Below are 12,740 nucleotides of genomic sequence, written 5' to 3' on the forward strand. Positions count from 1 at the left end.
GGGATGCAATGATTACTGCAGAATGTCTTATACTGGGAGGCTGATTATAGGAACCGGACTGGAAAAAAAGAGAAAAAGCATAATCAGACACAATTTCTCACTACTAGGAAGGCTGTAATCAAGAAGACAGATAATAACAAATCTTGCCAAGGCTGTGCAAAATTTTGAAATCACATATACCAGTGGAATGCTTTTTGACAACAGGTTCTAGCTCCTGAAATGGTTAAAGTTAGTCTTTTGGGGTGATGAATATGTTCTAAAAGCAATTGCAATAATGGTTATATACATCTGCAAATACACTAAAACTCACTGAATTGTGCAATTTAAGTAGGTGAATTTTAGGTGAAGCACTTTTTATATCAAAGCTATGATTTAAAAAATATAACACATACTCAATGCTCAAAAAACTAAGGAAAAATAGGAATCAAGTTCAATTTTAGTGAAGGAACAACTACTTTTGAGTTTATAAATGTAACAATTTGATTTTTTTGACAACTGTGACCAGCATTTTTTTTTAAAGATTTTATTTATTTATTCATGACAGAGAGAGAGAGAGAGAGAGAGAGAAGCAGAGGGAGAAGCAGGCTCCCAAGGAGCAGGGAGCCCGATGCGGGACTTGATCCCAGGACCCTGGGATCATGACCTGAGCCGAAGGCAGACGCTTAACCATCTGAACCACCCAGGCGCCCTGTGACCAGCATTGATAGAGAAATCAAAGATGTATAAAGAACAGCATATTTCTAAAGAGAACTGAAAACTTTTAAAGATAGGCAAATCATCAGAATTTATCAGCAGGCACCCAAGCTACAACATCAACATCAGTCTACTCCCTCCTCCAAGACACACTCAGTGGGATTATTGAAGTCGTTATTCTTCTGCCTAGTTGGAAGTTGCTTTTTTTCACTTTCCTTGCAGAAGAGCAAGATAGTTCTTAATTTACCATGTCATGTGGGAGGACTACCAAAAGATTTAATTATGGTTGTCAGAAGCCACTGCAAGAAGGTGAATTGGGCATGTCTTTTTTCCAGATGGCATCTGCTTCTGTGTGAAATGTCCCTTTCTCTCATCTCTCCTTGAAGAAAACAACAACTGGAAAAATAAAAACCCTTGATTTTCCTATATGTTACAAATACTATGTGGAAGGTGGTCAGGCATGAGACATCCTCCACTTAAAGAAGTTGCCCTCAAGGAAAACAACAACTTGGGGTATACTACTGCAGCTACGAGTAAACCAGGGAGTATTGAGAGACTTCCAACTGAGATGAATTTCCAATTTTCAAAGTCCCATCAAAAGGAATGAAATCTTGCCATTTGCAATGATGTGGATGGAACTGGAGGGTATTAAGCTGAGCGAAATAAGTCAATCAGAGAAAGACACATATCCTATGATCTCACTGTTATGAGGAATTCTTAATCTCAGGAAACAAACAGGGTGGCTGGAGTGGTGGGAGGTGGGAGGGATGGGGTGGCTGGATGATAGACATTGGGAAGGGTATGTGCTATGGTGAGCTCTGTGAATTGTGTAAGACTGATGAATCACAGACCTATAACTCTGAAACAAATAATACATTATATGTTAAAAAAATAAGAAGATAGCAGGAAGGTAAAAATGAAGGGGGGGGGAATCAGAGGGGGAAACGAACCATGAGAGACTATGGACTCTGAGAAACAAACTGAGGGTTCTAGAGGGGAGGGGGGTGGGTGGTGGGTTAGCCTGGTGATGGGTATTAAAGAGGGCACATACTGAATAGAGCACTGGGTGTATTACGCAAACAATGAATCATGGAACACTACATCAAAAACTAATGATGTAATGTATGTATGGTGATTAACATAACATAATTAAAAAAAATCTCCCTTCTGTTCTACACCATTGTCAGTATTTTTTAACTTGACTTTAAAATGACAATGACAATCTGTCTTAGCCAGTCCAATAGTGGACTAGGAAATTAGTGTTAATTTCTTCCTTTCTTCCTTTTTTGCAGTCTCCCCAATGCATTCCCCAAACTGAAAAGAAAGTAACACGTAGGGGTGCCTGGGTGGCTCAGTAGTTAAGCGTCTGTCTTTGGCTCAGGTCATGATCCCAGGGTCCTGGGATTGAGCCCCGTGTCGGGCTCCCTGCTCAGCGGGAAGCCTGCTTCTCCCTCTCCCACATCCCCTGCTTGTGCTCTCTCTTTCTCGCTGTGTGTCTCTCTGTCAAATAAATAAAATCTTAAAAAAAAAAGTCATGCATAAAGAAAAGGTAAGGGTAGATTTGGCCACTTTCCTGTTAAAGTTGCACTCAATGTTTAGGAAATGATGAGTGTTAAATTACAAATACAATTGAAGTTTTAACTGTATTGAATTTATTATATTTAGGGTTTGAGAGTCTGCCTAAGACATGTTTAAGGGAATGAAAAGTTCAGAGGGAATGACAAGATAGTGAGAGAAAAAAACAGAGTGTTCATTCTGAAATAATACTTGTAAAAAGAAGTAAAATGCAAAAAAAGGAAATATATTAAGATTCAGAGAACATAGGTCAAGTAAATATATCAGATTATCTCAGCTTACAGTGTCACTTCAGCATCTTGATTTGTTTAGATATTGGAGGGTAGAGGAAAATTAAGTTAGAGGAATACAAATGTTTATAATACTTAAATAGGAATTCCAGAATGATTAATAAAACAATGTGTGAAGGCTTAATTAAACTCATAATGCATACATTTTAGAAGTCTTAATATTTAGGTGACTCTTTCCATTGGTTTATATGGAAGTAAAGAGAGGTGTCTGTCAGAGTTTATTCATCTTTCTATTGCCAAATTTTTTTTAGAAGTAAATAATATTCTATAGACTGTGCCAAGATTTAGGTGTGAAAAGGAAAATACTCCAGATGTTATTCCTTCAGGAACATGTGATACAGTAAATACATGTAAATAAATAAACAAATGCATTAAATATTAATGAATTTGCAGAATACGATGAAGAGAGCAAATAATGCTGAATATAAAAATCAAAACAAACAAGTAGATGTTGGATTGACTTACTCTTTTGGGGTTGTCAAAAATTCTTTATTACAAGGTACAATTTAAATGGTGATTTAAGGAATAATGATGAATTACTATTTGCAAAGGTGAAATCAGGGCTAACAACATTTGTTAAGTCTTTAAGTGGGAAAGAGCTCAACATATGCTAGGAATGGACTTACGTGAGCGAGAGGAGTGTGTAGTGTGAAATTAATGTGTGCAAGACATCATTGGGGATACATATTGATGAAGCAAGATTAGGGATAAGAACACTTGAAGTCTTTGAAAGGTTTTAGGTCCACAGTTATATGATTGCCTTTCATTTTTATCATGACTGGTTACAGCATGGGGTATTCATAATTTAGTGAGTAAAGAAGAAATGACAGCCAGGGGACCATTTCAAAAAAGAATGTAGGTAAATTTTGGTGACTGTGCCCATGTGGACACAATGGAAATGGACAAAAAAGGACAGAATCTGAAACATATTTTGAAGATAAGTCATACATGGAGTAAGATAACAATAATTAAGATAACCAACTTCTAGATTCTAACTTGGCTACGAGCCTTGGTGGAGACATTTATCATGGTAAAGAAGAAATGAGGGTGGGAACACAGCAGGTTTAGGGGTGGTAATAAAACATTAAATTTTGGATATATTAATTTAAATATACCTTTGGTGTGACCCAAACCGAGATATAAAATATGTAATTGGATAGAGGAAACCATTGATTGTGGTTCTAAGTGTAAAAGCATTCCCATGGCCTTGACAAAAAGACAGAAATATAAGCCATTCTAAAAGATTAGTGAATAGATCGCTCAACTTTCTTATCTTGATATTGAACAATTATAGGGAAAGAAATGAAGCCAGAAGAGGATAGAACATTAATATAAAAACTAGGATGAAAGAATTATCATTAAAGGCAATGCACAATTAAAATTGAAGTGTGAAGGCGCCTGGGTGGCTCAGTTGGTTAAGCGACTGCCTTCGGCTCAGGTCATGATCCTGGAGTCCCGGGATCGAGTCCCACATCGGGATCCCTGCTCAGTGGGGAGTCTGCTTCTCCCTCTGACCCTCTTCCCTCTCGTGCTTTCTATCTCTCATTCTCTCTCTCTCTCTCAAATAAATAAATAAAATCTTTAAAAAAATAAATAAATAAATAAAATTGAAGTGTGAGCATGAGATAAGAATAATTGAGGAAAAATATTTTTGTCAGGTATTTGAGTTTTGGGTTCTTCAAGAGAAACAAAATATAGAGGAGTGATAACACCTGAGGCATAAAATCCAGTTGGGAACCAAGGTAAAACAAGCAAACAAACCAAAATAATAATAATAATAAAAAAGGAAGATTAGTGGAGTCAATGAAGTGTGAGAATCTGCTTATTGTTTTCACCTATTAGAAAGTAAAATGCAAAAATAATAAAATATCTAAGAATAAATTTAACCAAGGAGATGAAAGAACCTGTACTATGGAAACTATAAAATATGTGATGAAAGAAATTGAAGAAAACACAAACAATGGAAAGATATTTCATGCTCATGGATTGGAAGAACAAGTATTGTTTAATGTCCATACTACCCAAAATAATCTACACCTTTACAATCCCTGTGAAAATACCAACAGCATTTTTCACAGAACTAGAACAATACTAAAATTTGTATGGAACCACAAAAGACCCCGAATAGCCAAAGAAATCTTCAAAAGGAAAAGCAAGATGTAGGCATCACAGTTCTGGACTTCAAGTTGTATTACAGAGTTTAGTAATCAAAATGGCCTGAAAATACAAACAAACAAACAGTATCACCTCACATTAGTCGGAATGGCTAAAATTAACAACACAGGAAAAAGCAGGTGTTGGAGAGGATGCAGAGAAAGGGGAACCCTCTTACACTATTGGTGGGAATGTAAACTGGTGCAGCCACTTTGTAAAAAAGTATGGAGTTTCCTCAAAAAGTTAAAAATAGGACTACTCTATGATGCAGCAATTGTACTACTAGGTATTTACCCAAAGGATACAAAAATACTGATTCAAAGGGATACATGCACCCCGATATTTATAGCAACATTATCAATGATAACCAAATTATGGAAAGAGCCCAAATGTCCTATTTATGGATGAATGAGGTGTGTGTGTGTGTGTGTGTGTGTGTGTGTGTGTGTGTATCATTCTATATCTATATATAGTGGAATATTACTTAGCCATGAAAAAGAATTAAATCTTGCCATCTGCAATGATGTGGATGGAGCTAAAGAGTATTATGCTAAACTAAATAAATCAGAGAAAGATAAATACCGATTTCACTTGTATGTGGAACTTAAGAAACAAAACAAATGAACATAGAGGGGAAAAAAGAGAGGCAAACCAAGAAATAGACTCTTAACTATAGAGAACAAACTGATGGTTGCGGGAAGGGAATTGGGTGGATAGATGGGTTAAATAGGTGATGGGGATTAGGAGTGCATTTGTGATGAGCACTGGGTGTTATATATAAGTGATGAATCACTAAATTCTACACCTGAAACTGATATTATACTGTATTTTAGCTTGCTGGAATTTAACTAAAAACTTAGAAAAAAAAAACAACAATATGGCACTGGCACAAAATAGACACATTGATCAATATAATGGAATAGAAATCCCAGAAATAAACCCATAACTCTATTGTTAATTAATTTTCAACAAAGCAGTAAAGAATATCCAGTGGGAAAAAGACAATCTCTTCACTAAATGGTGTTGGGTAAACTGGACAGCTACATGCAAAAGAATGATACTGGACCACTTTCACCATACATAAAAATAAATTTAAAATGTATTAAAAACCTAAATGTGGGACCTGAAACTATAAAAATCCTAGAACACAGGCAGTAACCGCTTTGACATCAACTATAGCAACTTTTTTCTAGGTATGTCTCCTGAGGCAAAGGAAAGAAAAGCAAAAATAAACTATTGGGATGATACCAATATACAAAGCTTCTGCACAGTGAAGGAAATGATCAACAAAACTAAAAGGCAATCTACAGAATGGTAGAAGATAATTGCAAATGACATACCTGATAAAAGGTTAGCATCCAAAATATATTAAGAACTTATACAACTCAACACCAAAAGAAGAAATAATTCAATTAAACATGGGCAGAAGACATGAAAAGACATTTCTCCAAAGAAGACATCCAGATGGCCAACAGACACAAGAAAACATGTTCATCATCACTTGCCATCAGGGAAATGCAAATCAAAACTACAAAGAGTTATCACCTGACACCAGTTAGAATGGCTAAAATCAACAACACGAGAAACAACGGCTGTTGGGGAGGATGTGTAGAAAAAGGAACACTCATGCACTGTTGGTGGAAATGCAAACTGGTGCAGCCACTGTGGAAAAGAGTATGGAATAGCCTCAAAAAATTAAAAATAGAGCTACCTTATGACCCAGCAATCACAGTACTGGTATTTACCCAAAAAATGCAAGAACATTAATTCCAAAGAATACATGCAGCCCTATGTTTATAGCAGTATTATTTACAATAGCTGAGCTATGGAAATGGTGCAAGATCCATGGGTAGATGAATGGTTACAGAAGATGTGATATATATATATATATATATATCACATCTTCTGTGATTGATTGTGGTTCTAAGTGTAAAAGCATTCCCATGGCCTTGAGAAAAAGACGGAAATATAAGCGATGGAATATAATCCCTAAGAATGAAATCTTGCCATTTGCAACAACCTGGTTGGAGCTAGAGAGTATAATGCTAAGCAAAATAAGTCAGTCAGAGAAAGACAAACACCATATGATTTCACTCATATGTGGAATTTAAGAAACAAAACAAAAGAGCAAAGGGATAAAAGAGAGAGAGAGGCAAACCAAGAAAAAGATTCCTGAGAACAAACTGGTGGTTCCCAGAGGGGAGGTGGGTGGAGGATGGGTGAAACAGGTGATGGGGATTAAGGAGTGCACTTGCTGTGATGAGCACCGGGTGTTGTATGGAATTGTTGAATCAGTATATCATACACCTGAAACTAATATAACACTGTATGCTAACTAACTGAAACTAAACTAAGAACTTAAAAGAATAAAGTTGCCTGCAACAGGAAAAGGCCTCATATCAAGCCATGTTACTGATCCAGTGAAGAAACCTTTATTGCTTTAGCTAAGCAAGGGAAACTGAGCTGCCATTGCTGCTTTTGCTTCACAAGGGGATCTGATCTTGCTATAGCAATTTCTGCTCCAGAGAGATTACTCTATGGTCCCTGCTTATTTTTAACAAAATTAAATTAGTAGAGTCTGAGTTACAATTTGTTGCCCTCTTTCACAAGAGAAGCTTAGAAAATGAATAGCTAGTAGTTTCAGCTTCATTAGTGGGAAGCGAGACATGCTTTCCTCTGAGAGCAGAGTCAATTCTCTAAACAAAAAGGGAGTCCAGATGTTACACACACACACACACACACACACGGATACACTCACACACATCATAAATATTCAGGACAAGCCATCTCATTTTCTGCCCAAAATATACTGGTCTTAGAATATACAGATTTACCCTAACCTCTAAAAATATAATGCATAATGAATTTATCCACTTTACAATCAATAATGAACCTAGCTAATTCTCACAAGACAACAAATCAAAAATCACCATATTAAAATCTTTGGCGATACCATTTCCTTCTTTTCTTTTTTTTTTCATATTCTCTTTTTAAAATCTATTATCTATGGATTAAATTGTAAGGTTATCAATTAATAACATATGTGAAAATAGTAGGGAAAAGAGAAGGAATCACTTTAAATAAAAAAAGCAAGTAAGAAACTACAGAAAGATATTTTGTAGCAAGGCTGTTATTTGGTGACTGTGGCTTTCCTCATTCAAAACCAATTCATGTTTCCTTTTACATTCTGCTGGCACTTAACCGGTCACAGTTCTTTATTTGATGACATGACTCAGTCATTCCTGAACTCCTTCCTGTATAAGATTTCATTAGCTTTTATTACCTTTTAATGGTGGACAATGGCAGTACTGGAGGTACTCCAGAGAACCACTTTTATTCAACCCACGCTTCTCCTATCTCCTTCTAAGGGTTAAGGTGAATACCCCAGCCAATGCAAAACACATTTCTGGTCACTATGAATACCCCAGATGTTCAGAGGGCACTCTCAGCCTCTAATCTCATACAAATTTTGTCTTGTTCTTAATGGAGGCAGTTGTAATTAGATATAAAAATCTCAAAGTTGGGAATTCAGAGTCAATAAGATTGTAAAGAATAATTTGTTCATGGGTAATTAAGCATAGTATTGGGAAATACCAATTGTTTCAAACCCTTTGAATCCAAAATACAAACATTTAAATATTAGAAAAAGTGCCATAGATTTCCTTGCTTGTTCAGAACATAAAAAGAATGTGATTTTAGGGATATTTTTCCAAGTTAGGATATGGCAAATATTTGAACACTACACTCAATACTATAACCAGAACTCAATTAGCATTTACAGATTGTTGAAAAGACCAACTTGAAGAACATTTCTCTATGGGCAAATTGGTATCAAAGCACACACTATTATTTTATTTCTGTGTGTATTTGTGTATGTGTGTGCAAAACCCATAGAATGTCTTGCAATTTTTGATTCTCGTGTAAGTTTTTATCCAAATAAATATAGTTGACGGTGCTTAGAGAAGCAACAATATTTATAACATAATAGCTTAAACTTCTTCCTTATCTTTCAAGAATCTCATTGTTAAAATTATTTTCAAGTTTAGTAACAAACATCTGCCATTACTCAATTTCTTCCTTTCTCCAATAGCTTCTGCAATGCCCGTTTATCATATACTTGTCCCCAAGCTGCTTAGTACTGCCAAAACTTCCACTATATATCCCACAGCCTCAAAATTGGTTGCACTATATAGATGTTAAGTTTCCACTGTCACCTGGACCTTCAAGTCCGCTGTGAGATCTTTCTAATCAACACTCTATCCACTGTTAATATTATTTATTTCACTTTTTTTTTCACGAATCTCTTTAGTACTTAGAAAACAAGCTCAAACCCTACTAATGGGACAAATCATCATACATGAATAGCTTTCCTTCTGTCTTGCTAATGAATACAAGCAAAACATAAATTCTTCCTAAAACTTACTCTATCCGCAGCTCTAACTGGCTAGATCTGACAAATGGACTTTGGAATTAGAAGCAAGCAAGAAATAAAATATTTTTTCTGATTTCAGCACAAGTGAAAAAAAGAATGGAGGAATCTTGTTTGTAACTAAGAAACAGTAACCACAACCATTAATAACATAGGCCAGTGGGGATCACAGATTCCATTAAATTAAAGTAATTGGACGAGGAGAGAGGCTTGAGGATGAAGTCTAATAGAGAAAGATGGGGCACAGGAAAAATAAAAGGAAAGGCGTATAAATGTTACCCTTCCAATCAACATTCATTAAATCATAGGAAAGGAGATTTGAATATTAACAGATGATTTTTATGCATACTAACACTTGAGAACCAGTGATCTGAAAGAATATATAATTAGCAAGCCCTTTAGAGTGTCTCCTTCAAATAGTAATTATCTCAGTCATGCTTTTGTCATACACTGGAAAGCAACCAATTTATTGTCAAATTATGAGGTGAGTGCCTTATGTGCATATTTCATGTAAATGATTCGAGATAAATTTTAATGATTCAGAACCTGGATGCTAATATTAACATTCTGTTGTTGAAAAGTTCGAGATCCTGAATACATTTTTTCTATCATAGATGAACAGTATTTCCATATTATGTTAAATTTATGGATGATATATTTTTGACACTTACTCTAAAGGTGTTGCATGGTAATAGGTGCCTTATTAGACATACAAAAATATATGGTTTAATTGAATTGCAAAACAATCATAGGTAGAAACAACAAACAGGCAATAGCATAAATAATTGTATATTGGCATTATTCAGAAGATGACATAATTGCTTTTAATGATAAAGTATCCTTTAGATATAAAACATTAAAGTGTATCTATTTACTTTGTGAACTATTATTTAACCTCAAGAAAAGAAAGATTTTTGTGTTTTTTTTCTTTTATAATTTTTGAGCTTTTCTTATCTGAGAAGGCAAGAATTGTGATTTCTTCCAATAAAATGATTGTTTATATGAATGATTTGCTTTGATTAATGATTTATGTAAAAATTTTTGACATGAAGGATCTGTGCTTCCTATAACTTTTATATTTTTCTTCAAAGACATTTTAGAAGTTTTTTTTTTTTTTACAATCCCAATGTGATTTTCCAAAGTGACTAAATTAGAACTTGAATAAAATAAACTCATAATTTAGGTAAAAGCAAAACATATCAGTGCCCTGATAATTAAGAATAAAGCTTTAGGAGTTAATCTTCAGTCATGAAATATTAACAAGGAGATATGTTCACTTCTTGCTGAGGAGCTAAACACAGGGTGCCTGAGGGGCTCAGTTGGTTAAGCGTCTGCCTCTTGATTTCAGCTCAGGTCTTGATCTCAGGGTCGTGAGCTCCAAGCTAGGCAAGAAAAAAAAAAAAGAGCTAAATACATCCTAGCTATCTTAGGACTATTGGTAATTCTATCTTTGAGGGCAAATACAATTTAAACTATAGAACCACTAAATATATATTTCACAGATAAGTGACTGTGCTGGACAATTAAGTACCTGCAACACAGGGTCTGGAGAGAGCACCTTCACTGCTAACTGTCTGCTTCAAAGAGCAAACAGTATGGTGAAAATGAAAAGCAAAAGAGCTTCTCTGGAGGAAAGTTATTTGATTTCATAACAGGTTTTCATTTTTTTTAAGATTTTATTTATTCATTTGAGACACAGAGATACAGAGACAATGAGCAGTGGGAGAGGGAGAAGCAGACTCCCCGCTGAGCCAGAAGCCTGATGTGGGGCTCGATCCAAGGACCCTGGGATCATGACCTGAGCTGAAGGCAGACGCCTAACCATCTGAGCCACCCAGGCTCACCCAGGTTTTCACTTTTTAAATGGAATAAAGAACAGTCAAATTTTTCCATTAATGTTTAGTGTTGAGAGAGAGAGAGAGCTTGTAAAATAAACTTTAATTGATATGCGAGCAGAGAGGTGTCTAAATTGATCCCAACATGTTCTAGAATGTTTGTATATTACAGAAAAGGATCCTGGCCATAAGACTTGAATTAAATAAGCATGTGTTTAATGTAGGGAAGAAATAATCAATATGCAACATTTTATTTCTTGGCATAGCATCTTGAGGTATAATGATTAAAGCCTCATCAAATAGAAATTCAATAGAATTTGAAACTTTTATAGCACTGTGGAAAAATATAATACAATATGGTAAGTCCTTTGAATAAATCTGAGATCACAAAAAGCTTGAAAAAAAAAAGAGATACACTAAGTCAACTGATTTTGTTTGTCTATATAATGCTAATATTCGTTTCCAAATTTTTATTAAAAAATAAACTAATCCAGTGTTTGATAATTGGCCATATAACGAATGTGGACTTATCTAAATTCCATCATACTATTTTTCTTATCTAGATTGTTGGTATGGATGGGATGCCCCAGTGGCTCAGTCCATTAAGCCTTTGCCTTCAGCTCAGGTCATGATCCCCGGGGGTCCTAGATCAAGTCCCGCATGGGGAAATCCTTGCTCAGCGGGGAGCCTGCTTCTCCCTCTGCCTGCCACTCCCCCTGCTTGTGCAAGCTCTCTCTCTCTCTGACAAATAAATAAAATTTTACAAAAAATAGATTGTTGGTATGAATTTTTAGTAATAAAGGCTGCATATTTAAAATACTGTTGTAGTGCCTTGATTTCCTAATTTTTTATTCTATTTTTCATGTTTTCTTTTATATTTCTAATTCGTTCTATCTGCATTGTTAAGCATCTCTTTCTCCAGTTCAAGTTTAATGTAATTGCTTTTGTGATTGATTCTACAAATCATGTTAACTTATATGCGCTTTGTCTGTTTACCTTCTCTCATGCTTTTGAATAGCAGAATAGTGTATAAGCTATAGTACAGAACAATAAAAAAGTAACATTTTGTTATATTCTCAAGAGAACCATATACACTGGCATACAAATAAGAAAATTGAGACACAAGAAGTTAAAGTAATTACTAATAGGAGCCAGAGGTTAGAGCTTTCCCTGCTTCACCCCACATACAACAAATTTAGTCATGTGACTTTATCTTTAGGGTATAATCCTTATGTCTCAAAGTTTTCATACTCTAGATTATAATTATTATAATAAATTATAATTATTATTATAAAATTGTAGTTACCATTTAATTCAGGAAGACTGCTATTATTCTATTCCTTACTGAAGACATTTAGAGAAAAGTTTATATGTTATTTTCTAATGGCAAAAAAAAATATAGTTTTTGTTGCTTATTGTTTGAAGGCATTTGAATACAGTATTTTAAGTTGTATAGCTTAAAATATGTTTATTAAAATAGAAAAGTATTTTCTTAGCTTTAATGAACTTCCTACATCTTCAGAACTAATTCCGTTAGACACGTTCCAAGAGATTTGCTTCTCATTTAAATCATCTGCAGTGATATACCATTTAATAAGGCTAGTTAAGGTACTGACAGTTAAAATTCTGTATTCATAATAGACATTTTTAATTCGACTACCATAATAAATCTTAATCATATCAATGTCACCATCTATTAGAGAAATTAATAAGCCACCAACCCTTCAAACATGGCATTGGTGTTATTATTCATTAACTGTGGAA

This window comes from Callorhinus ursinus, unplaced genomic scaffold, assembly GCF_003265705.2.
Source record: "Callorhinus ursinus isolate GAN/ISIS: 27379988/994484 unplaced genomic scaffold, GSC_fseal_2.0 scaffold4, whole genome shotgun sequence".
Classification (NCBI taxonomy): Eukaryota; Metazoa; Chordata; class Mammalia; order Carnivora; family Otariidae; genus Callorhinus; species Callorhinus ursinus.